Source organism: Phyllobates terribilis, unplaced genomic scaffold (genome assembly GCF_046119375.1).
Source record: "Phyllobates terribilis strain yellow unplaced genomic scaffold, ASM4611937v1 Scaffold_3__8_contigs__length_932513732, whole genome shotgun sequence".
NCBI lineage: Eukaryota > Metazoa > Chordata > Amphibia > Anura > Dendrobatidae > Phyllobates > Phyllobates terribilis.
The window spans coordinates 245109430-245136475 of NW_027362763.1; positions in this window are offsets into that span (position 1 = coordinate 245109430).

The following is a 27046-nucleotide window of genomic DNA, read 5'->3' on the forward strand; positions in this document are numbered from 1 at the left end:
TGCTGATACTCCTGCATGCGTGCATCCCTTTCTATGGCAGGAATAATTTCTGCAAATTTACTTTTGTACCGGGGATCTAACAGTGTGGCAACCCAGTAGTCAGGATTATTTCTAATTCTCACAATTCGAGGGTCATGTTGCAGGTAGTGCAGCAAGAAGGCACTCATGTGTGTTGCGCATCCAGGAGCACCAAGTCCCTGTTGTGTTGGTGGCGAGGTAACAATCATGCTTCCTTCCTCTGTCCTCTCCCCCCAACCTCGCACAACAGAAATGTGATCAAGGTCTCCCTCATCTGATGAGTCTTCCATCAGTTCGTCCTCCACTTCTTCCTGGGCTCCTGCACCTTCCTCACTAGTTTGGCTGCTACCATGCGCCCTGGTAAAATCATCTCCCCCACCCTCACATGCCTGCCGCCCTGGTGCTGCCGACCGTCTGGACCTTGCAGATGTTAGCCCTTCCGCATACAACTCCTCCTCCTCTACTTCCTCCACCTCCTCTTGTGCCACCACCTGACTCCGAATTCTGTTTAACATGTGCTCCAGCATGTAAATCACCGGAATAGTCATGCTGATAATGGCATCGTCAGCACTAAACATCTTCGTCGCCATTTCAAAACTGTGCAGAAGGGTGCATAGGTCCCTGATCTGAGACCACTCCTCCAGCGTGAGTTTGCCCCACCTCTGAATCTCGTTGGCCCAGGCTATACGTCAGAACGTATTGCACCAGGGCTTGTCGGTGCTGCCACAGTCGCTGCAACATGTGCAGAGTTGAATTCCACCGGGTAGGCACATCGCATTTTAGCCGGTGAAGTGGCAGGCCCAACGACTTCTGTAGAGATGTAAGTCGCTGAGCTGCGGGATGCGAACGGCGGAAGTGAGCACACAGCGACCGTGCCCTCTGCAGAAGGCCATCTAGTCTGGGATAGTGGGCTAAAAATTGCTGGACAACCAGGTTCAACACGTGAGCCATACAAGGCACGTGTGTGACATTGCCCCGGCGAAGGGCCGCACCCAGGTTTGCAGCATTGTCGCACACGGCCTTCCCTGGTTTCAGGTCCAGTGGAGACAACCATTCATGAAATTGGTTCTCCAGAGCTGACCACAACTCCTCAGCTGTGTGACTCACATTTCCCAGACATTTCAATGTAAAAACCGCCTGATGACGTTGAGCCCTACTGCCAGCATAGTAAGGAGGTGTGCAGGATCCCTTCTGAGCAGTTAGAAAGCTTGTGGCATGACCAGACAGGCTTTGGGTGCAGGTGGAAGACCGAGAGGAGGTTGAGGAGGCAGAAGCAGTGGAGGAACTTTGACATAAAGAGGATTGACGCACAACTCGTGGGGACGGCAAGACTTGGACAGCAGCCCCTTGTCTTGCTGTCACCATAGTTACCCAGTGCCCAGTCAGCGACATGTAACGCCCCTGTCCATGCCTACTCGTCCAAGTGTCTGTGGTGAAATGCACCCTGTCACACACAGAGTTTCTCAAAGAAGCGGTGATGTTGTGTGCGACATGCTGGTGGAGCGCAGGCACACCTTTCTTTGAGAAGTAGTGCCGACTGGGCATCTGGTACTGGGGCACTGCGACGGACATAAGGTCTCGAAAATCCTCTGTGTCCACCAGGCGGAAAGGCAGCATTTCTGTAGCCAAGAGCTTGCAGATGGTGAAATTCAACCTCTTAGCTTTCTCATGGCTAGGAGGAAATGGTCTTTTACTTGTCCACATCTGAGGGACCGAGGGCTGGCTATTGTGCTTAGACGGGGTTGATAAGGGTGTCCCCGGCAAACTGCCGGTCTGTGAGGAAGATGCAGGCGGACATGTTAGGTTGCCTTGATCCAAAGGTGGTGCTATCGATGTCGGACAGCGCTCAAGACCAGCTGGTGTTACCACCTCCAAAGAAAATGATGACCTGCCAATCACGCTGGCTGTTGCGGGTAAAGAGGTGGCAGGTCTGCGCCCCAAAACAGGTGTGACTGCTGTCCCCCCAGTCACAGAGGATGAAGAGGCCGCGGATGCACAAGATATGGCAGACGGTGGTTGGCCCGGCCGGCTAGACCGCATTGTAGCACACTGAGCTTCCCACTGCAACTTATGCTTCATATCCATGTGCCGGTTCATGCATGAAGTACTCAAACTATGTATTTTTTGGCCTCTACTTAGCTTTTGCTGACAAATGTTACAGATAACACGAGTTGGGTCATCTTTATCGATCTGAAAAAATGCCCAGGCTATGCAAGGCTTAGCACCCATGCGACCTGAAGAGCCACCACGACTTGTGGTGAGAGGCAGAGTTGTGTTTGAGGATGCTGTTGTTGACGTGCTTCCAGTACTACGTCTCTGTCCAGGAAGGCGCAACCTGACCTCCTCGTCACTAGCATCTTCCTCCACCTCCTCTGCTGACCTCATCTCTTGGCTGACTGTGGGTTGACAGTAAGTGGGATCTCCGACCTCATCATCATCACCCTGTGCGTTATCACACCCGTCGTCCTCAGAGCCAACCTGTTCCTGCCCTGACAAAAAACTAAAGTTGTCGCTCCAATCAGGTATTTGAGTCTTATCATCGTCTTCCTCATTGTCTCCACCAACAGGAGTTACAGTTTGGGAATGAGGGTCTACATTATGGTCAGAACCTTCTGCGTCTGGTCCTGGATCCGACTCATAAAGATTCTGGGCATCAGTGCAGATCATTTCCTCGTCTGGATTCACAGAAGCGCTGGAGTCGACCTCTGATTACCAGGCTATAGTATGAGTAAACAGCTCTGCAGACTCAACCATCTGTTCTACCTCATACTCAGACGGGCAGCTGGAGATTTGGGAGCTGTGAGGAAGCAAGTGCGATTTGGGTGACACCTTTGAGGACTGGAGTATTTGTGATGTTGAAGTTGATGTGGAGGAGAGCCCACTTAAAGGAGCACTTGATATCCGTTGAAGCACCTGCTGTTTTTGTGCCTCATCTGGAATTTGTAGCGATTGGCGTGGCCGTAAGAAAGGGATCTTATCACATTGTCCGCTAAAAGAAGTAGACATTTTAGTTTGGCTGGAAGATGGTCTTTCTTCTGCACCTACCCCACGGACACAACCTTTTTTCCCCTTCCCAACACGCCTATTCCCCTTTCCACCAGCAGCAGGCCTTTTTCCACTCATTTTGGTGGTTAACTAATTCACAACTCTGGAGTTGTTTGCACAAAAAAACAATGGATGGTAACCGAGCAGAGCTGAGTTGCCAAATTGTGGTATTAGGCCAAAACTATTGGCTGGGTTAGATGCAGAAAAAAATTATTTTTAATTTGCAACCTGATGGAGGTCAGTATAGATGGACTAATAGACCAAGTCCCACACACCGCTAGAAGCCCAAATATTTTTTCAGAGCTAGATGCAGAAAATTTTTTTATTCAATTTGCAACCTGATGGAGGTCAGTATAGATGGACTAATAGACCAAGTCCCACACACTGCTAGAAGCCCAAATATTTTTTCAGAGCTAGATGCAGAAAAAAATTATTTTTAATTTGCAACCTGATGGAGGTCAGTATAGATGGACTAATAGACCAAGTCCCACACACTGCTAGAAGCCCAAATATTTTTTCAGAGCTAGATGCAGAAAAAAAATTATTTTTAATTTGCAACCTGATGGAGGTCAGTATAGATGGACTAATAGAACAAGTCCCACACGCTGCTAGAAGCCCAAATATTTTTTCAGAGATAAATGAAGAAAAAAATTATTTTTAATTTGCAACCTGATGGAGGTCAGTATAGATGGACTAATAGACCAAGTCCCACACACTGCTAGAAGCCCAAATATTTTTTCATAGTTAGATGCAGAAAAAAATTATTTTTAATTTGCAACCTGATGGAGGTCAGTATAGATGGACTAATAGACCAAGTCCCACACACCGCTAGAAGCCCAAATATTTTTTCAGAGCTAGATGCAGAAAAAAATTATTTTTAATTTGCAACCTGATGGAGGTCAGTATAGATGGACTAATAGACCAAGTCCCACACACCGCTAGAAGCCCAAATATTTTTTCAGAGCTAGATGCAGAAATTTTTTTTATTCAATTTGCAACCTGATGGAGGTCAGTATAGATGGACTAATAGACCAAGTCCCACACACTGCTAGAAGCCCAAATATTTTTTCAGAGCTAGATGCAGAAAAAAATTATTTTTAATTTGCAACCTGATGGAGGTCAGTATAGATGGACTAATAGACCAAGTCCCACACACTGCTAGAAGCCCAAATATTTTTTCAGAGCTAGATGCAGAAAAAAATTATTTTTAATTTGCAACCTGATGGAGGTCAGTATAGATGGACTAATAGAACAAGTCCCACACGCTGCTAGAAGCCCAAATATTTTTTCAGAGATAAATGAAGAAAAAAATTATTTTTAATTTGCAACCTGATGGAGGTCAGTATAGATGGACTAATAGACCAAGTCCCACACACTGCTAGAAGCCCAAATATTTTTTCAGAGCTAGATGCAGAAAAAAATTATTTTTAATTTGCAACCTGATGGAGGTCAGTATAGATGGACTAATAGACCAAGTCCCACACACTGCTAGAAGCCCAAATATTTTTTCAGAGCTAGATGCAGAAAAAAATTATTTTTAATTTGCAACCTGATGGAGGTCAGTATAGATGGACTAATAGACCAAGTCCCACACACTGCTAGAAGCCCAAATATTTTTTCAGAGCTAGATGCAGAAAAAAATTATTTTTAATTTGCAACCTGATGGAGGTCAGTATAGATGGACTAATAGAACAAGTCCCACACGCTGCTAGAAGCCCAAATATTTTTTCAGAGCTAGATGCAGAAAAAAATTATTTTTAATTTGCACCCTGATGGAGGTCAGTATAGATGGACTAATAGACCAAGTCCCACACACCGCTAGAAGCCCAAATATTTTTTCAGAGCTAGATGCAGAAAAAAATTATATTCAGTTTGCAACCTGATGGAGGTCAGTATAGATGGACTAATAGAATGATGCTATGCCCAAAAGATTTTACTTCACTAGGTGCAGTAAAAAAATTGGTATTCTATACACAGGTGGTATATCTTGCAACACAGATAAGCTACTCCACTGACTAACACACTCTGCAATAGGCCAAAAAGGATTAGCTTTGCTAGATTCAGCCAAATGCTGTGAAAAAAACTTGCACAGCACTGGCACAGACCTGCCTGGCAAAAACTGATAGGAACTGATGTAACCTAGTCCTGAAAAGGACTCCAATTACAATTAGTCTTTACTCCCACAATCTATCTATTTAAGAGCACAGACCTGCCTGATAAAAGTCGTAGGAAATGCTGTAACCTAGTCCTTAAAAGGACTGCAATCACAACTATTCCCTACTCCCAAGCTATCTGTATATTTGTGCGAAAATTGGCTTGAAATTAACAAGGTATAGCGCACACAGCAACAGCGGTGCCGTCTAACACGCAGCTGCAGCAGTGAGAAAATGGTGGCGACGGGGAAAATGGCTTGGTCTTATAGGGCAAGGACATGTGACATACACTGCCAATCACACATGCCCTTGCTTGTGTGAAAAAAAGCACTTCGCTCCGTGTGTGCGCTGCTGATAGGCTGACAGATTGCACCTCCCCACTGCAAATGCGGGAAAGAGAAAAAAAAATGGAGATCTTCATTGTTCCTGCAGAGATCCATCCCCTGCCCCTCCCCCCGCCCCGCTGTACACTCTAACTGCGTATTAACATTAATTTTCATCATTACTGAGAAAAAATCCAGTTATGATTTTGGTGCACGAACAGTTATCGAACATAACCTCGAACAGCCGAATTTTTCTCAAATTGTTCGTGTTCGCCGACCGGCTCGAACACAGCCCAAAACAGCTCGAATTTGACATTGGCGAACAGTTCGAGTAGAACAACGCTCATCTCTACTAGTGGGTACTGGCAAGTACCGGTGGCAGAAAGGACAAGGCAAAGACAGCGTTCATACTCCCCATGGGGCTGTTTGAATTTAATAGAATGCCGTTTGGATTATCCAACGCGCTGGTGATGTTACAGCGGTTGATGGAGAAGTGTTTAGGTGACCTAAACTTTGAAGCTACTCTGATATACCTGGATGATATCATCATTTACTCTGCTACTTTTCAAGAACATCTGGACAGACTTGGGCAGGTACTCAGACGATTGTGAACCCATGGCCTGAAGATAAAGCCGAAGAAGTGTCATCTTTTCAAGAAAGAGATCGAGTACCTGGGCCACAATGTGTCTCAGGATGGAGTCTTGCCTTCCCAAGCTAAAGTTGCTGCGATACAACAATGGGCAGCACATAGAACCCTATGGGAGTTAAAGGCCTTCGTTGGATTGACTGAGTATTACCAGCGGTTCATCAAAGACTATGCGAAAATAGCGGGCCCGCTGCACGAGCTGCTGAGAGTGACTGTTGGGGGACCAAGAAACCAGGGTATACCCTGGAAACAGAAACAGGAGGAGGCATTCCAGACACTAAAAGACGCTAACACTAACATCAGCCCCCATCTTAGTCTACGCAGATTTCGACCTGCCGTTTCTCTTATACACGGATGGCAGTCTTCATGGACTTGGAGCAGTCCACTCACAAATTCAAGATGGGCATGAAAGAGTCATTGCCTATGCCAGTGGGTCCTTGAGGGATACGGAGCGAAACCCCCACAACTACAGCTCCTTCCGGCTGGAACTCCTTGCCCTAGTATAGGCCATGACGGAGAAATTTTAAGAGTACCTAACGGGAGCCAAGATCCAAGTGCGAACGGATAACAACCCATTGGCCCATCTGGACACTACCAAGCTGAGGGCCATGGAGCAGCATTGGGTTGCCCATCTCGCAAAATTTGACTTGTCGATTCACTACCGCTCTGCCACGGAGAATACCAATGCGGATGGATTGTCAAGAGTAACCTTCGAGACTCCGGGGGAAGACCGTGATGAGCACCTAAAAGAAGAGGAGATCCCAGATTTCTGCAAATTTACACCCATCTCAGTAGCAGTACAATCAAGTGGGGACACTCAACATCTACCCAAGTCACTGGGAAGGACTAACGAAGAATGGGGTTGGGTCCAAGATGAGGATGCAAGGTTGCAGCAAGTGAAAAGCAGGATAGTCCAAGGAAAATGGCCAGACAAGGAGGAAAGAGCTGCCCTAGATCTCAAAACGAAGTCCGTGATACGCCAGTGGGATGGATTGAAAGTTAAAGAAGCCATTCTATACCGCAAGTGGCAACAGCCTGCTGACTTAGAGGCGAGATGGCAAGTAGTAGTCCCTGGAAGAGTGGCACGAGAAATTTCCAATGAACCTCAGGAGTTTGGAGCTCACTTTGGCCCGGGAAAAACGTACAAGTGGCTGCAGCGTTATGTACAGTACAGACCAAAAGTTTGGACACACCTTCTCATTTAAAGATTTTTCTGTATTTTCATTACTTTGAAAATTGTACTTTCACACTGAAGGCATCAAAACTATGAATTAACACATGTGGAATTATATACTTAACAAAAAAGTGTGAAACAACTGAAAACATATATTATATTCTAGGTTCTTCAAAGTAGCCACCTTTTGCTTTGATGACTGTTTTGCACACTCTTGGCATTCTTTTGATGAGCTTCAAGAGGTAGACACCGGAAATGGTCTTCCAACAATCTTGAAGGAGTTCCCAGAGATGTTTAGCACTTGTTGGCCCTTTTGCCTTCACTCTGCAGTCCAGCTCACCCCATATCATCTCGATTGGGTTCAGGTCTGGTGACTGTGGAGGCCAGGTCATCTGGCGTAGCACCCCATCACTCTCCTTCTTGGTCAAATAGTCCTTACACAGCCTGGAGGTGTGTTTGGGGTCATTGTCCTGTTGAAAAATAAATGATGGTCCAACTAAACGCAAACCGGATGGAATAGCATGCCGCTGCAAGATGCTGTGATAGCTATGCTGGTTCAGTATGCCTTCAATTTTGAATAAATCCCCAACAGCGTCACCAGCAAAGCACCCCCACACCATCACACCTCCTCATCCATGCTTCACGGTGGGAACCAGACATGTAGAGTCTATCCGTTCACCTTTTCTGCTTCGCACAAAGACACTGTGGTTGGAACCAAAAATCTCAAATTTGGACTCATCAGACCAAAGCACAGATTTCCACAGGTCTAATGTCGATTCCTTGTGTTCTTTAGCCCAAACAAGTCTCTTCTGCTTGTTGCCTGTCCTTAGCAGTGGTTTCCTAGCAGCTATTTTACCATGAAGGCCTGCTGCACAAAGTCTCCTCTTAACAGTTGTTGAAGAGATGAGTCTGCTGCTAGAACTCTGTGTGGCATTGACCTGGTCTCTAATCTGAGCTGCTGTTAATCTGCGATTTCTGAGGCTGGTGACTCGGATAAACCTATCCTCAGAAGCAGAGGTGACTCTTGGTCTTCATTTCCTGGGGCGATCCTCATGTGAGCCAGTTTCTATGTGGCGCTTGATGGTTTTTGCAACTGCACTTGGGGACACTTTCAAAGTTTTCCCAACTGTACAACATTGAAAGGTCCCGAACAGCCCCATATCACCCCCAAGGGAATGGGGCCTGTGGGTGCTTTCATTGACCTCTGCTTCAAATGTTAAGGACATTAGAAGATGACAAGAAGATGCATTGGCCTGACTATGTACCCGAACTAGTCTGGACCTATAACAATCGGGTCCACACCACCACAGGTTATACCCCATACACGCAACTGTTTGGTAGAGCCAAGATAAGTCTGGAACAGCCAGAGGATCTATTCGAATGATCTACCATCTCCTGGGTGAAAGAGCATCGGCGACGACTTCAGACCATCGGCCGGCTAGCAGGCCAGCGGTTACAAGAAAAAATGCACAGTGGTCAACCGACAATTCAGGAAGTTCCATTCCAGCCTGGAGATTGAGTGCTGGTGAGGGAAAAACACCCCAAAGGGAAGTTGAGCAGACGTTGGGAGGTGCAACCATACAAAGTGATCAAGAGAGTGTATCCCAACGGTCCAGTGTTTGAAATGCAAGCTGAAAATGAGGAGTCTGGTTGGAGAACTCTACGTAGGAATATGTTACGACCATGCTGATCTGAGGGTCCTACACCTGTCCTAAGAGTTACTCCTCCTGCTCCTTCACCAAGACCGATTTCCTCTGACAGAGACTTTGGTGGGGACTGGTGGACCGTTCCTGAGTCCACCGAAGGTCCCCAGTCAGTGGGAGTTGATGTTCCCAACACTGACGCATTGCCACCTCACGGAGAGGAGGAAATCACGGCTCCAGTCGAACCTTCGGTTGAAGAGGACAGTCACACGGCCATTATGCCTATGGAGGACAATCAAGATCTCTAGAGATCCAGTAGGCCTAATGCAGAGATTCCTCCAGAAAGGTACATTGCTGATCAGTTTATTTGGTCCACTAATATGTATTGTGATGAAAGTGGTCCTGTGATGTATACCGCTGCATGAAGCCTTATATTTCTTTCAGAACTATACAGAGAGGCTGAGGATGGCCATCTTTAAGTGGGGAGCCATGTAGGGGATTGGCCCTTACCAGACATTGAATACACTGTGACTTTAAGGCATCATGCTCCCCTTTGAGTCTTGCTGTTGGACTAGTCACTTCCCCCTGCTGTTGTTGGAGTGTGCTGAAAGAGAAAGAAGTACCAGGAAGTAGAGATCTCGTGTGGATGTGGGTGTGTGTCTAAGGTAACTGGGAGACGAGTGCAGGTTCCCTGATCAGCAGTGACTACACTGTGTTCCAAATTATTTTGCAAATAATATTTTCTCAGATTTTCCCAAATTACCTATATGAATTGCAGTCATTGTAATTTTCTAGTCAAATAACTATTAGAGTACAATTGAAAGGTTTTTGTACAAACTGCCTATGATAACATTATATTTTAAAAAAAATAAAAAACTCAAACTGCCCTCAAAATGCATGTTCCAAATTATTATGCACAGCAGAGTTTTCAACATTTTCATTTTAATAAAGAACAAAAAAATGGTCATTTTTGAAATTATAAGCATTAGCTGGTTATTACAAACTGAAATCAAACAGTTTTCAACTCAAAACTTTATTCTAGGTGATGTTACATTTGCACATAGGACCCCTTGTTCGAAAGGAGCTTCTGAACTCTCTCGTCCATTGAATTTGTCAGGTTTTGGATGGTTTCTGCTTCAATTGTTTTGCATGAGGACAGAATACCCTCCCAGAGCTGTTGCTTAGATGTGAACTGCCTCCCGCCATCATAGACACTCCTTTTGATGATGCTCCAGAGGTTCTCAGTGGGGTTGTGGTGTTATGTGCAGCATGAGACGGGGAATTATCATGCATGAAAATGATCTTGCTGCGGAATGCACGGTTCTTCTTTTTGAACCATGGAAGGAAGTGCTGTTTGAGAAACTCAACATACATTATGGAGTTCATCTTTACCTCTTCAGGGATCCTAAAAGGGCTGACAATCTCTCTCCCCATGATTCCAGCCCAAAATATTACTCCACCTCCTCCTTGTTAGCGCCGTAGCCGTGTTTGCATGGGGTGTCCATCAACCAGCCATCCTCCACTCCATCCATCTGGACCATCGAGATCATTTCATGCATGATAATGCCCCGTCTCATGCTGCACATAACACATCTGCATCTCTGGCTGCTATGGGCATAAAAGGGGACAAACTTATGGTGTGGCACCCATGCTCCCCTGACCTCAACCCCATTGAGAACCTCTGGAGCATCATCAAAAGGAGTGTCTATGATGGCGGGAGGCAGTTCACATCTAAGCAACAGCTCTGGGAGGGTATTCTGTCCTCATGCAAAACAATTAAAGCAGAAACCATCCAAAACCTGACAAATTCAATGGACGAGAGAGTTCAGAATCTCCTTTCGAACAAGGGGTCCTATGTGCAAATGTAACATCACCTAGAATAAAGTTTTGAGTTGAAAACTGTTTGATTTCAGTTTGTAATAACCTGCTAATGCTTATAATTTCAAAAATGACCATTTTTTTGTTCTTTATTAAAATGAAAAGGTTGAAAACTCTGCTGTGCATAATAATTTGGAACATGCATTTTGAGTGCAGTTTGAGTTTTTTATTTTTTTAAAAATATACTGTTATCATAGGCAGTTTGTACAAAAACCTTTCAATTGTACTCTAATAGTTATTTGACTGGAAAATTACAATGACTGCAATTCATATAGGTAATTTGGGAAAATCTGAGAAAATATTATTTGCATAATAATTTGGATCACAGTGTATAAAGAAAACACTGTTAATCTATGGAAAGAGAAGATTATGGACTATAGTAAGATTTGTTGTTTTGGACTGTGTTAAGGAGTAGAGAAATTCATCCTTTTCTTGAAGAACATTTTCCCTGGAGACTGGGGACCTAAGAAAACACACAACACAGCGTGTCAGCCATTTCTGTGAGAGTGAAGCAAGGTTTGCCTGTTGGCTGGAAGAAAGAGATTCCTTATACAAGGAAATGACTCAAGTGAATTAATCCGGCTCTGTCACACCAGGAACAAGCGGCGGCCACAATCTGTGCCTCATCTGCGCAATCGTGAGTGATCCATCGATGTGAACTGTGTTAGGGTTTAGGGTAGTTTTCTGTAGCTAGGACACTGTAGCAGCGTGGCCCGAGTAGCGGAAAGGCAGATAGAGAATTAGCTCACAGTAGTTTGTGAAACATAGCTGGAGCATAGCTTGTGACTCGCTCCAGCTATATCTTCCTATGTTCATGTTGGTAATATTGTTATTGTAAATACTGATATTCTCATCTCCCAGCATATAATTTCTTTGTTTATAATAAATAAATAAATTTTCAGTCTTCTCGTCTGCTGTGCCGTACTTGAAACCTGCATTGCGGTGTTCTTTGACATCGCTACAAGAACTAGAACTCTAGTGCCACCTATAGGGGAGGGGAGTAAAAATTAATCCTTTAACAGAGTGTTTCAGAGTGTTTGCCATTCATTAGAGCAAAGCAGGAGGTCTGATTTGGCAAGATGAAAAGCCTCTGACATGGATTCCAAGAAGGAAAGATTCTCCTTGCAGAGCAGGGTCAATATTGACTTTAGGAATACAATCCCCAATAGATGACATTAAAGTTATAGTTCTCTTTCTCACTGAAGAGGATATTTGCATATTTAAATTCCCAGAGTAGCATTCCATGGCCTATAAGTCTCCTTACGCCTGTTTGGCACTCTCCACAGAGACACCCATCCCCCTAGATCCCAGAGAAGAGGAGTGGCATACAGCTTAGAAATAGTGTTGAGCCACCCCCGTAGTGTTTAAGTTCGGTTCGGTTCGTCAAACACCCTTGTGTTCGCCGAACTGTTCGCCGAACTGTTCGTCGAACACCTTCGAACACCGTTAAAACCAATGGCAGGCAAACAAAAACACATAGAAACACATAGAAAACACCTTCAAAGGTGTCCAAAAGCTGACAAACTGCTCAGAAGACACAACTAACACATGGAAAAGTGACAAGTACATATAGTCATGCGAAAAGAAAAGAGGTGGAGGAGTAAAAGGAGAGGGAGACACAGATATAGGCATGTCATGCCCTTCTAAAATCCAAAAAGTGAGAAGCCGACACGGCCAGTCCGTTCCTGCCCTTGCCACCTCCGTTTGTGCCAGAGCCGCGGTGGACCCTGAGGGCCAGCCCCCCTCTCCCAATACAGGTGCCTGTCCACTGGTGGGTCGAGCGAGCCCCCCTGTGGTGGAGGCAGCTCTAAGCTTTTTAATTTAAATTGTCTCTCTAATTTGAATGAATACACTTTAAATCCTTTTACAAGGATCTATTGAAGGGCAAGTCTCATGCCAGCAGCCGCGTAATTCCAGCTCCAGTAGCGTCCACTAAAGCTGCTGCAGTTAAAAAGCTTTTATAAGGATCGAGCTCGGCTGTCCACCGCAAGGCGTCCTACTGCCAGTCCCAGCCCCTATGCCTTGGGGTGCCTCCTGATGCTCTTCACTGAGTATCCCGTGGTCCCAAAGCATTTCCTTTGAAAAAATTAAGTGTCCAAACTACAGGTGGTGTAGCTTGCTTAACAGCCGGGATAATCCGCTGACTAGCAGACACTGCTACTAGGCACAAAGTATTTCCTGGGCTAGATGCAGTTAAAAATTTGTAATTAGATACTCTCGTTGGATGCTGAGAAAGCATTCCATAGAGTCTCCTGGCACGCCATATATTATTCTCTTAAAAAACTTGGGGCAGGGGTCTAGGGGACCCTTTTATAGCCAAAATCACGGACCTGTATCGCAATGCGTCACCTAGGCTGAAGATAAATGGAACTGTAGCACCCCAAGGGCTCGGTTGCTGCAGAGGTATTGCACCTCACCCAGAGGTGTGATATCTCACTCTCAGGTAAGGATGGAGTGTGGATCAGGACCCCGACACCTGCATGCATTACACCACATTGCCGTGGGGCAGGGCAACCAATATGCCCCTGAGATGGGCACGACAGTCCCTGTCCCTGGCTGGAGTGGGGGGAGGGAACACTGAGGAAGGGGAACCCTGTAGTGCAGGAGCAGGGAGGAAGCAGTTCCTGGGTGCATTGAGAAGGGAGTATAAAAGGTGGGCACCATCTTAGTTCAGTGCAGAGAAGTCTGAGCAGAAGTGACAGGGAGCAGGGGCTCTGCATGAGCTCTGCTCCAGAGGCGGGCCTAGTAACAGAGGCCCAGGCCTGGAAGAGGGAGAAGGAAGGAAGAGGAGCGGAGAAGGCTCCAGGAGCGAAGGGATCCCAGGGGTGTGGACGGGCGAGTCGCCACCGCACGCCCGAATCCACCTGCGTGGAGGGGTCAGGCCAAAGGGGGAGACCGGTCCCCGAAACTAGTGGAGGCGGAAAACGACCCTCAGCTAGAAACCGGAGGCTGTGACATTTTATGTGGCCCAGCCCCTCGCTACACCCGCTAGGAGGGCAGCACATAGGATCAGGGAAACTGGCGCCAAGTTTACCAAGAGGAGGCCCGAGGCTGCCGGACAGAAGGGTTGGTAAGAAAGGCCAGACAAAGGACACACAAAGGGGGTCCTGTGAAGCGCTCCAAAGTTATCTGGGAGTTGTCTGAGCCCCTCAACTGGTGAGCACAGTACGACGTGGGCAGCCGTTACCTGCAGAAGTGGTCTGGATAATAAGAACTGTGAGTAAAGGCCCTGGACTGCATCACTGACTCCGTGTCGTTACTGCTGCTGCCCTGCACCATCACCCCCATCCTCCGCATACACTGCCCTGAGGCTATACTCCTCCCGTGGGGAGTTATGCTACGCTCTGCTGCACCAACAACATCAGCGTCAGCGGTCTGCCCTGCAGCGGCGGTTCATTCTGACCGCAATCCACGGGTGGCGTAGTCTGACATTTAAACATCAAAACCACATAAATAGTTCCGCCACTGGTTTGACCGCCCTGAGCCACGGAACCGGGTCGCCGCCACGGAGACTACAACCACCAGCATCCACCAAAAAGGGTCCGGCTCCGGATGTCCCAAGGCCCAGGGGGCGCGTCAGAACATTTTCATCACCTTTCATAATCACCAATGGGACAAGGCAGGGATGTCCTCTGTCCCCTCTCTTATACATCCTAGTGACGGAGCACCTGCTCTCATCAATTCGCCATAACCCCAATATTAGGTGGATTAAGGTGGGAGGCACCGAGTACAAGTGCTCTGCATTTGCTGATGATGTCAATCACATATATCCATCAGCAGGCTGTTATGGCTGAAATAGATCACTTTGTTACATGGTCAAATTTTAAAATCAATACAACGAAGTCTGAGGCCCTCGATGTCTCCCTCCCCAAATCCATACAGGATTCCATCCAGTCCAACTTTCCCTTTGCCTGGCCCTCACAGGCTATCAAATTCTTAGGAATTCCTATTCATAGAGACCTCTCCCGTCTATGTTATCTTAATTTTGGGCCCTTTATTGAACAACTCCATACAGACCACGGTTGGCAAGTTAGAACTGTAAGATTCACTACGTGAACCACTGGTGTTTTGTGGAAAAGCACATGTACACTGTGTTCCAAATTATTATGCAAAAAGTGTTTAGGAGTGATAAGGGAAGAATTTGTTTGTTTGTCAGTTAAACTCATTGATGGTGATGTGTGTCAGGGCTCTTTATATCACTGTAAGCAATTGCAGACACCTGTGCTAATTAGTTTGGCAGGTGTGTCCAATGAACGGCAAGACTACTTAAGAAGGCTGTCCCACATTATTAAGCAGCCTACATTTTCTGCCAAAATGGGAAAAAAAAAGGATGTGTCGGCTGCTAAGAAGCAACAAATTGTGGAGTGTTTAGGTCAAGGCATGACTACAATCAACATTGTGCGATGATCAGGATGAAGTGTCTTGGCAATCAAGAAGTATGTAGCTGATTCACAGTACACACGTGTGCGTGCTGATAAGAGCAAATTGAGGACTCTTTCCTACAGGTAATTACGTCAGGTTAAAAGAGCAGCGGCAAAAAAGCCTTGTCATAGCAGCAGACAAGTTTTTGAAGCTGCTGGTGCCTCCAACGTCCCCCGAACAACAAGATGCAGGGTCCTTCAGAGGTTTGCAGCTGTGCGTACGCCATCCTGTCGACCTCCTCCATCCACTGCACACAAGCAGAAATGGCTCCAGTGGGCCAAATATTACATGAAGACTGATTTCAAAACTGTTTTGTTCACGGATGAGTGCCGTGTAACGCTCGATGGTCCAGATGGATGGAGTGGAGGATGGCTGGTTGATGGACACCCCACGCAAACACGGCTACAGCGCCAACAAGGAGGAGGTGGAGTAATGTTTTGGGCTGGAATCATGGGGAGAGAGATTGTCAGCACCTTTAGGATCCCTGAAGGGGTAAAGATGAACTCCATAATGTATGTGGAGTTTCTCAAACAGCACTTCCTGCCATGGTTCAAGAAGAAGAACCGTGTATTCCACAGCAAGATCATTTTCATGCATGATAATGCACCGTCTCATGCTGCACATAACACATCTGCATCTCTGGCTGATATGGGCATAAAAGGGGACAAAGTTATGGTGTGACCCCCATGCTCCCCTGACCTCTACCCCATTCAGAACCTCTGGAGCATCATCAAAAGGAGTGTCTATGATGGCGGGAGGCAGTTCACATCTAAGCAACAGCTCTGGGAGGGTATTCTGTCGTCATGCAAAACAATTGAAGCAGAAACCATCCAAAACCTGACAAATTCAATGGACGAGTGAGTTCAGAAGCTCCTTTCGAACAAGGGGTCCTATGTGCAAATGTAACATCACCTAGAAAAAAGTTTTGAGTTGAAAACTGTTTGATTTCAGTTTCTAATAACCTGCTAATGCTTATAATTTCAAAAATGACCATTTTTTTGGTCTTTATTAAAATGAAAAGGTTGATCGAAGAGTGTGGGGGATCTAAGAGTGTGGCAACCCAGTAGTCAGGATTACTTCGAATTATGACAATCTGAGGGTCATGTTGCAGATAGTGCAGCAAGAAGGCACTTATGTGTCTTGCGCATCTCGGAGCCCCAAAATTATTTTCCGGGCTAGATGCAGCTAAAAATTATTATTAATTTTAAATCTGGTGGAGCTTAGTATAGATGGCCTAATAGAATCAGTACTGCACACTGCTACAAAGCCCAAATTATTTTCCAGCCAAGATACAGATAAACATGATTAGTAATTTTAAATCCGGTGGTGCTTAGTATAGATGGCCTAATAGAATCATTACTGCACACTGCTACAAAGCCCAAATAATTTTCCAGCCAAGATACAGATAAACATGATTAGTAATTTTAAATCTGGTGGAGCTTAGTATAGATGGCCTAATAGAATCATTACTGCACACTGCTACAAAGCCCAAATATTTTTCCAGACAAGATACAGATAAACATGATTAGTAATTTGAAGCCTTAAAACGGTTGGTGAGGTGATTTTAACCAATCATCAAGCTTTCACTCTCCCCAGGATGACACAGGGGTAGAAAAGTCGTTTCGGATCCATGATTTGTTCATCTTTATGAACGTGAGTCTGTCTACATTATCAGTGGAGAGCCGCGTGTGCTTATCTGTCAGCACACCACCAGCAGCGCTGAACACACGTTCAGACAGAACGCTTGCTGCGAGGCATGACAAGATCTCCAAGGCGTAAGTGGCGAGCTCCGGCCATTTATCCAGATTAGAAGCCCAAAAAGAGCAAGGGTCCAGTAACACAGTCATGGCTTCAATGTTTACTTGGAGATACTCCTGTACCATCGTCTCTAGGCGTTGACTATGTGTCAGACGTCTTGTCTCCTGTGGCCTTGCAAAGGATGAGCTAAAAAAGTGGTGAAATGATTCCGCAAAATTGATGTTACCAGCAGATACTGTGTTTCTGTTACGGTTTGAGGGCTGAACACTCGACGGTCCCACGGTTGGCAAGTTGGAACTGTGAGATTCACTACGTGCACCACTGGTGTTTTGTGGAAAAGCACATGTAAGATTCTGCAACAGTCTCTGCTGATACTCCTGCATGCGTGCATCCCTTTGTATGGCAGGAATTATTTCTGCAAATTTACTTTTGTACCGGGGATCTAACAGTGTGGCAACCCAGTAGTCAGGATTATTTCTAATTCTCCCAATTCGAGGGTCATGTTGCAGGTAGTGCAGCAAGAAGGCACTCATGTGTCTTGTGCATCCAGGAGCACCAAGTCCCTGTTGTGTTGGTGGCGAGGTAACAATCATGCTTCCTTCCTCCGTCCTCTCCCCCCAACCTCGCACAACAGAAATGTGATCAAGGTCTCCCTCATCTGATGAGTCTTCCATCAGTTCGTCCTCCACTCCTTCCTGGGCTCCTGCACCTTCCTCACTAGTTTGGCTGCAACCATGCGCCCTGGTACAACCATCTCCCCCACTTTCACATGCCTGCCGCCTTGGTGCTGCCGACCGTCTGGACCTTGCAAATATTAGCCCTTCCGCATACAACTCCTCCTCCTCTACTTCCTCCACCTCCTCTTGTGCCACCACCTGACTCCGAATTCTGTTTAACCTGTGCTCCAGCATGTAAATCACCGGAATAGTCATGCTGATAATGGCATCGTCAGCACTAAACATCTTCGTCGCCATTTCAAAACTGTGCAGAAGGGTGCATAGGTCCCTGATCTGAGACCACTCCTCCAGCGTGATTTTCCCCACCTCTGGATCCCGTTGGCCCAGGCTATACGTCAGAACATATTGCACCAGGGCTTGTCGGTGCTGCCACAGTCGCTGCAACATGTGCAGAGTTGAATTCCACCGGGTAGGCACATCGCATTTTACCCGGTGAAGTGGCAGGCCCAACGACTTCTGTAGAGATATAAGTCGCTGAGCTGCAGGATGCGAACGGCGGAAGTGAGCACACAGCGACCGTGCCCTCTGCAGAAGGCCATCTAGTCTGGGATAGTGGGCTAAAAATTGCTGGACAACCAGGTTCAACACGTGAGCCATACAAGGCACATGTGTGACATTGCTCCGGCGAAGGGCCGCACCCAGGTTTGCAACATTGTCGCACACGGCCTTCCCTGGTTTCAGGTCCAGTGGAGACAACCATTCATGAAATTGGTTCTCCAGAGCTGACCACAACTCCTCAGCTGTGTGACTCACATTTCCCAGACATTTCAAAGTAAAAACCGCCTGATGACGTTGAGCCCTACTGCCAGCATAGTAAGGAGGTGTGCAGGATCCCTTCTGCACAGTTAGATAGCTTGTGGCATGACCAGACAGGCTTTGGGTGCAGGTGGAGGACCGAGAGGAGGTTGAGGAGGCAGTAGCAGTGGAGGAACTTTGACATAAAAGGATTGACGCACAACTCGTGGGGACGGCAAGACTTGGACAGCAGCCCCTTGTCCTGCTGTCACCATAGTTACCCAGTGCCCAGTCAGCGACATGTAACGCCCCTCTCCATGCCTACTCATCCAAGTGTCTGTGGTGAAATGCACCCTATCACACACAGAGTTTCTCAAAGAAGCGGTGATGTTGTGTGCGACATGCTGGTGGAGCGCAGGCACACCTTTCTTTGAGAAGTAGTGCCGACTGGGCATCTGGTACTGGGGCACTGCGACGGACATAAGGTCTCGAAAATCCTCTGTGTCCACCAGGCGGAAAGGCAGCATTTCTGTAGCCAAGAGCTTGCAGATGGTGAAATTCAACCTCTTAGCTTTCTCATGGCTAGGAGGAAATGGTCTTTTACTTGTCCACATCTGAGGGACTGAGGGCTGGCTGTTGTGCTTAGACGGGGTTGATAAGGGTGTCCCCAGCAAACTGCCAGTCTGTGAGGAAGATGCAGACGGACATGTTAGGTTGCCTTGATCCAAAGGTGGTGCTATCGATGTCGGACAGCGCTCAACACCAGCTAGTGTTACCACCTCCAAAGAAAATGATGACCTGTCAATCACGCTGGCTGTTGCGGGTAAAGAGGTGGCAGGTCTGCGTCCCAAAACAGGTGTGACTGCTGTCCCCCCAGTAACAGAGGATGAAGAGGCTGCAGATGCACAAGATGGGGCAGACGGCGGTTGGCCCGGCCGGCTAGGCCATATTGTATCACAGTGAGCTTCCCACTGCAACTTATGCTTCATGTCCTTGTGCCGGTTCATGCATGAAGTACTCAAACTATGTATTTTTTGGCCTCTACTTAGCTTTTGTTGACAAATGTTACAGATAACATGAGTTGGGTCATCTTTATCGATCTGAAAAAATGCCCAGGCTATGCAAGGCTTAGCACCCATGCGACCTGAAGAGCCACCACGACTTGTGGTCAGAGGCAGAGTTGTGTTTGAGGATGCAGTTGTTGACGTGCTTCCAGTACTACGTCTCTGTACAGGAAGGCGCAACCTGACCTCGTCGTCACTAGCATCCTCCTCCACCTCCTCTGCTGACCTCATCTCTTGGCTGACTGTGGGTTGACAGTAAGTGGGATCACCAACCTCATCATCATCACCCTGTGTGTTATCACACCCGTCGTCCTCAGAGCCAACCTGTTCCTGCCCTGACAAAAAACTAAAGTTGTCGCTCCAATCAGGTATTTGAGTCTCATCATCGTCTTCCTCATTGTCTCCACCAACAGGAGTTACAGTTTGGGAATGAGGGTCTACATTATGGTCAGAACCTTCTGTGTCTGGTCCTGGATCCGACTCATAAAGATTCTGGGCATCAGTGCACATCATTTCCTCGTCTGGATTCACAGAAGCCCTGGAGCCGACCTCTGATTCCCAGGCTATAGTATGAGTAAACAGCTCTGCAGACTCAACCATCTGTTCTACCTCATACTCAGACGGGCAGCTGGAGATTTGGGAGCTGTGAGGAAGCAAGTGCGATTGGGGTGACACCTATGAGGACTGGAGTATTTGTGATGTTGAAGTTGATGTGGAGGAGAGCCCACTTAAAGGAGCACTTGATATCCGTTGAAGCACCTGCTGTTTTTGTGCCTCATCTGGAATTTGTAGCGATTGGCATGGCCGTAAGAAAGGGATCTTATCACATTGTCCGCTAAAAGAAGTAGACATTTTAGTTTGGCTGGAAGATGGTCTTTTTTCTGCAGATGTTACTGTTGGTTTAACACCTACCCCACGGACACAACGTTTTTTCCCCTTCCCAACACGCCTATTCCCCTTTCCACCAGCAGCAGGCCTTTTTCCACTCATTTTGGTGGTTAACTAATTCACAACTCTGGAGTTGTTTGCACAAAAAAACAATGGATGGGAACCGAGCAGAGCTTAGTGGCCAAACTGTGGTATTAGGCCAAAACTATTGTCTGGGTTAGATGCAGAAAAAAATTATATTCAGTTTGCAACCTGATGGAGGTCATTATAGATGGACTAATAGAACAAGTCCCACACACTGCTAGAAGGCCAAATATTTTTTCAGAGCTAGATGCAGCAAAAAATTATATTCAATTTACAACCTCATGGAGGTCAGTATAGATGGACTAATAGAACAAGTCCCACACACTGCTAGAAGGCCAAATATTTTTCAGAGCTAGATGCAGAAAAAAATTATATTCAATTTGCAACCTCATGGAGGTCAGTATAGATGGACTAATAGAACAAGATCCACACACTGCTAGAAGGCCAAATATTTTTTCAGAGCTAGATGCAGAAAAATATTATATTCAGTTTGCAACCTGATGGAGGTCAGTATAGATGGACTAATAGAAAAAGTCCCACACACTGCTAGAAGGCCAAATATTTTTTCAGAGCTAGATGCAGAAAAAAATTATATTCAATTTGCAACCTCATGGAGGTCAGTATAGATGGACTAATAGAACAAGTCCCACACACTGCTAGAAGGCCAAATATTTTTCAGAGCTAGATGCAGAAAAAAATTATATTCAATTTGCAACCTCATGGAGGTCAGTATAGATGGACTAATAGAACAAGTCCCACACACTGCTAGAAGGCCAAATATTTTTTCAGAGCTAGATGCAGAAAAATATTATATTCAGTTTGCAACCTGATGGAGGTCAGTATAGATGGACTAATAGAACAAGTCCCACACACTGCTAGAAGGCCAAATATTTTTTCAGAGCTAGATGCAGAAAAATATTATATTCAGTTTGCAACCTGATGGAGGTCAGTATAGATGGACTAATAGAACAAGTCCCACACACTGCTAGAAGGCCAAATATTTTTCAGAGCTAGATGCAGAAAAAAATTATATTCAATTTGCAACCTCATGGAGGTCAGTATAGATGAACTAATAGAACAAGTCCCACACACTGCTAGTAAGCAAAATTTTTTTTCAGAGCTAGATGCAGAAAAATATTATATTCAGTTTGCAACCTGATGGAGGTCAGTATAGATGGACTAATAGAACAAGTCCCACACACTGCTAGAAGGCCAAATATTTTTTCAGAGCTAGATGCAGAAAAAAATTATATTCAGTTTGCAACCTGATGGAGGTCAGTATAGATGGACTAATAGAACAAGTCCCACACACTGCTAGAAGCCCAAATATTTTTTTAGAGGTAGATGCAGAAAAAAATTATATTCAGTTTGCAACCTGATGGAGGTCAGTATAGATGAACTAATAGAACAAGTCCCACACACTGCTGGAAGGCCAAATATTTTTTCAGAGCTAGATGCAGAAAAAAATTATATTCAATTTGCAACCTGATGGAGGTCAGTATAGATGGACTAATAGAACAAGTCCCACACACTGCTAGAAGCCCAAATATTTTTTCAGAGCTAGATGCAGAAAAAAATTATATTCAATTTGCAACCTGATGGAGGTCAGTATAGATGGACTAATAAAACAAGTCCCACACACTGCTAGAAGGCCAAATATTTGTCAGAGCTAGATGCAGAAAAAAATTATATTCAATTTACAACCTGATGAAGGTCAGTATAGATGGACTAATAGAACAAGACCCACACACTGCTAAAAGGCCAAATATTTTTTCAGCGCTAGATGCAGAAAAACATTATATTCAATTTGCAACCTGATGGAGGTCAGTATAGATGGACTAATAGAACAAGTCCCACACACTGCTAGAAGGCCAAATATTTTTTCAGAGCTAGATGCAGAAAAAAATTATATTCAATTTGCAACCTGATGGAGGTCAGTATAGATGGACTAATATAACAAGTCCCATACACTGGTAGAAGGCCAAATATTTTTTCAGAGCTAGATGCAGAAAAATATTATATTCAGTTTGCAACCTGATGGAGGTCAGTATAGATGGACTAATAGAACAAGTCCCACACACTGCTAGAAGGCCAAATATTTTTTCAGAGCTAGATGCAGAAAAAAATTATATTCAGTTCGCAACCTGATGGAGGTCAGTATAGATGGACTAATAGAACAAGTCCCACACACTGCTAGAAGCCCAAATATTTTTTCAGAGGTAGATGCAGAAAAAAATTATATTCAGTTTGCAACCTGATGGAGTTCAGTATAAATGGTCTAATAGAACAAGTCCCACACACTGCTGGAAGGCTAAATATTTTTTCAGAGCTAGACGCAGAAAAAAATTATATTCAATTTGCAACCTGATGGAGGTCAGTATAGATAGACTAATAGAACAAGTCCCACACACTGCTAGAAGGCCAAATATTTGTCAGAGCTAGATGCAGAAAAAAATTATATTCAATTTACAACCTGATGGAGGTCAGTATAGATGGACTAATAGAACAAGACCCACACACTGCTAAAAGGCCAAATATTTTTTCAGCGCTAGATGCAGAAAAACATTATATTCAATTTGCAACCTGATGGAGGTCAGTATAGATGGACTAATAGAACAAGTCCCACACACTGCTAGAAGCCCAAATATTTTTTCAGAGCTAGATGCAGAAAAAAATTATATTCAGTTCGCAACCTGATGGAGGTCAGTATAGATGGACTAATAGAACAAGTCCCACACACTGCTAGAAGCCCAAATATTTTTTCAGAGGTAGATGCAGAAAAAAATTATATTCAGTTTGCAACCTGATGGAGGTCAGTATAGATGGACTAATAGAACAAGTCCCACACACTGCTGGAAGGCCAAATATTTTTTCAGAGCTAGATGCAGAAAAAAATTATATTCAATTTGCAACCTGATGGAGGTCAGTATAGATGGACTAATAGAACAAGTCCCACACACTGCTAGAAGCCCAAATATTTTTTCTGAGCTAGATGCAGGAAAAAATTATATTCAATTTGCAACGTGATGGAGGTCAGTATAGATGGACTAATAGAACAAGTCCCACACACTGCTAGAAGGCCAAATATTTTTTCAGAGCTAGATGCAGAAAAACATTATATTCAATTTGCAACCTGATGGAGGTCAGTATAGATGGACTAGTACAACAAGTCCCACACACTGCTAGAAGGCCAAATATTTTTGCAGAGCTAGATGCAGAAAAATATTATATTCAGTTTGCAACCTGATGGAGGTCAGTATAGATGAACTAATAGAACAAGTCCCATACACTGCTGGAAGCCCAAATATTTTTTCAGAGCTAGATGCAGAAAAAAATTATTATCAATTTGCAACCTGATGGAGGTCAGTATAGATGGAATAATAGAACAAGTCCCACACACTGCTAGAAGCCCAAATATTTTTTCAGAGCTAGATGCAGAAAAAAATTATATTCAATTTGCAACCTGATGGAGGTCAGTATAGATGGACTAATAGAACAAGTCCCACACACTGCTAGAAGGCCAAATATTTTTCAGAGCTAGATGCAGAAAAAAATTATATTCAATTTACAACCTGATGGAGGTCAGTATAGATGGACTAATAGAACAAGTCCCACACACTGCTAAAAGGCCAAATATTTTTTCAGCGCTAGATGCAGAAAAACATTATATTCAATTTGCAACCTGATGGAGGTCAGTATAGATGGACTAATAGAACAAGTCCCACACACTGCTAGAAGGCCAAATATTTTTTCAGAGCTAGATGCAGAAAAAAATTATATTCAATTTGCAACCTGATGGAGGTCAGTATAGATGGACTAATAAAACAAGTCCCACACACTGCTAGAAGGCCAAATATTTTTTCAGCGCTAGATGCAGAAAAATATTATATTCAGTTTGCAACCTGATGGAGGTCAGTATAGATGGACTAATAGAACAAGTCCCACACACTGCTAGAAGGCCAAATATTTTTTCAGAGCTAGATGCAGAAAAAAATTATATTCAGTTCGCAACCTGATGGAGGTCAGTATAGATGGACTAATAGAACAAGTCCCACACACTGCTAGAAGCCCAAATATTTTTTCAGAGGTAGATGCAGAAAAAAATTATATTCAGTTTGCAACCTGATGGAGGTCAGTATAGATGGACTAATAGAACAAGTCCCACACACTGCTGGAAGGCCAAATATTTTTTCAGAGCTAGATGCAGAAAAAAATTATATTCAATTTGCAACCTGATGGAGGTCAGTATAGATGGACTAATAGAACAAGTTCCACACACTGCTGGAAGGCCAAATATTTTTTCAGAGCTAGATGCAGAAAAAAATTATATTCAATTTGCAACTTGATGGAGGTCAGTATAGATGGACTAATAGAACAAGTCCCACACACTGCTAGAAGGCCAAATATTTTTTCAGAGCTAGATGCAGGAAAAAATTATATTCTATTTGCAACGTGATGGAGGTCAGTATAGATGGACTAATCGAACAAGTCCCACACACTGCTAGAAGGCCAAATATTTTTTCAGAGTTAGATGCAGAAAAAAATTATATTCAATTTGCAACCTGATGGAGGTCAGTATAGATGGACTAATACAACAAGTCCCACACACTGCTAGAAGGCCAAATATTTTTTCAGAGCTAGATGCAGAAAATTATTATATTCAGTTTGCAACCTGATGGAGGTCAGTATAGATGGACTAATAGAACAAGTCCCACACACTGCTAGAAGGCCAAATATTTTTTCAGAGCTAGATGCAGAAAAAAATTATATTCAGTTTGCAACCTGATGGAGGTCAGTATAGATGGACTAATAGAACAAGTCCCACACACTGCTAGAAGCCCAAATATTTTTTCAAAGGTAGATGCAGAAAAAAATTATATTCAGTTTGCAACCTGATGGAGGTCAGTATAGATGAACTAATAGAACAAGTCCCATACACTGCTGGAAGGCCAAATATTTTTTCAGAGCTAGATGCAGAAAAAAATTATATTCAATTTGCAACCTGATGGAGGTCAGTATAGATGGACTAATAGAACAAGTCCCACACACTGCTTGAAGCCTAAATATTTTTTCAGAGCTAGATGCAGAAAAATATTATATTCAGTTTGCAACCTGATGGAGGTCAGTATAGATGGACTAATAGAACAAGTCCCACACACTGCTAGAAGGCCAAATATTTTTTCAGACCTAGATGCAGAAAAAAATTATATTCAGTTTTCAACCTGATGGAGGTCAGTATAGATGGACTAATAGAACAAGTCCCACACACTGCTAGAAGCCCAAATATTTTTTCAGAGGTAGATGCAGAAAAAAATTATATTCAGTTTGCAACCTGATGGAGGTCAGTATAGATGAACTAATAGAACAAGTCCCACACACTGCTGGAAGGCCAAATATTTTTTCAGAGCTAGATGCAGAAAAAAATTATATTCAATTTGCAACCTGATGGAGGTCAGTATAGATTGACTAATAGAACAGGTCCCACACACTGCTAGAAGCCCAAATATTTTTTCAGAGCTAGATGCAGGAAAAAATTATATTCAATTTGCAACCTGATGGAGGTCAGTATAGATGGACTAATAGAACAAGTCCCACACACTGCTAGAAGGCCAAATAATTTTCAGAGCTAGATGCAGAAAAACATTATATTCAATTTGCAACCTGATGGAGGTCAGTATAGATGGACTAATAGAACAAGTCCCACACACTGCTAGAAGGCCAAATATTTTTTCAGAGCTAGATGCAGAAAAAAATTATATTCAATTTGCAACCTGATGGAGGTCAGTATAGATGGACTAATACATCAAGTCCCACACACTGCTAGAAGGCCAAATATTTTTTCAGAGCTAGATGCAGAAAAATATTATATTCAGTTTGCAACCTGATGGAGGTCAGTATAGATGGACTAATAGAACAAGTCCCACACACTGCTAGAAGGCCAAATATTTTTTCAGAGCTAGATGCAGAAAAAAGTTATATTCAGTTTGCAACCTGATGGAGGTCAGTATAGATGGACTAATAGAACAAGTCCCACACACTGCTAGAAGCCCAAATATTTTTTCAAAGGTAGATGCAGAAAAAAATTATATTCAGTTTGCAACCTGATGGAGGTCAGTATAGATGAACTAATAGAACAAGTCCCATACACTGCTGGAAGGCCAAATATTTTTTCAGAGCTAGATGCAGAAAAAAATTATATTCAATTTGCAACCTGATGGAGGTCAGTATAGATGGACTAATAGAACAAGTCCCACACACTGCTTGAAGCCTAAATATTTTTTCAGAGCTAGATGCAGAAAAATATTATATTCAGTTTGCAACCTGATGGAGGTCAGTATAGATGGACTAATAGAACAAGTCCCACACACTGCTAGAAGGCCAAATATTTTTTCAGAGCTAGATGCAGAAAAAAATTATATTCAGTTTGCAACCTGATGGAGGTTAGTATAGATGGACTAATAGAACAAGTCCCACACAC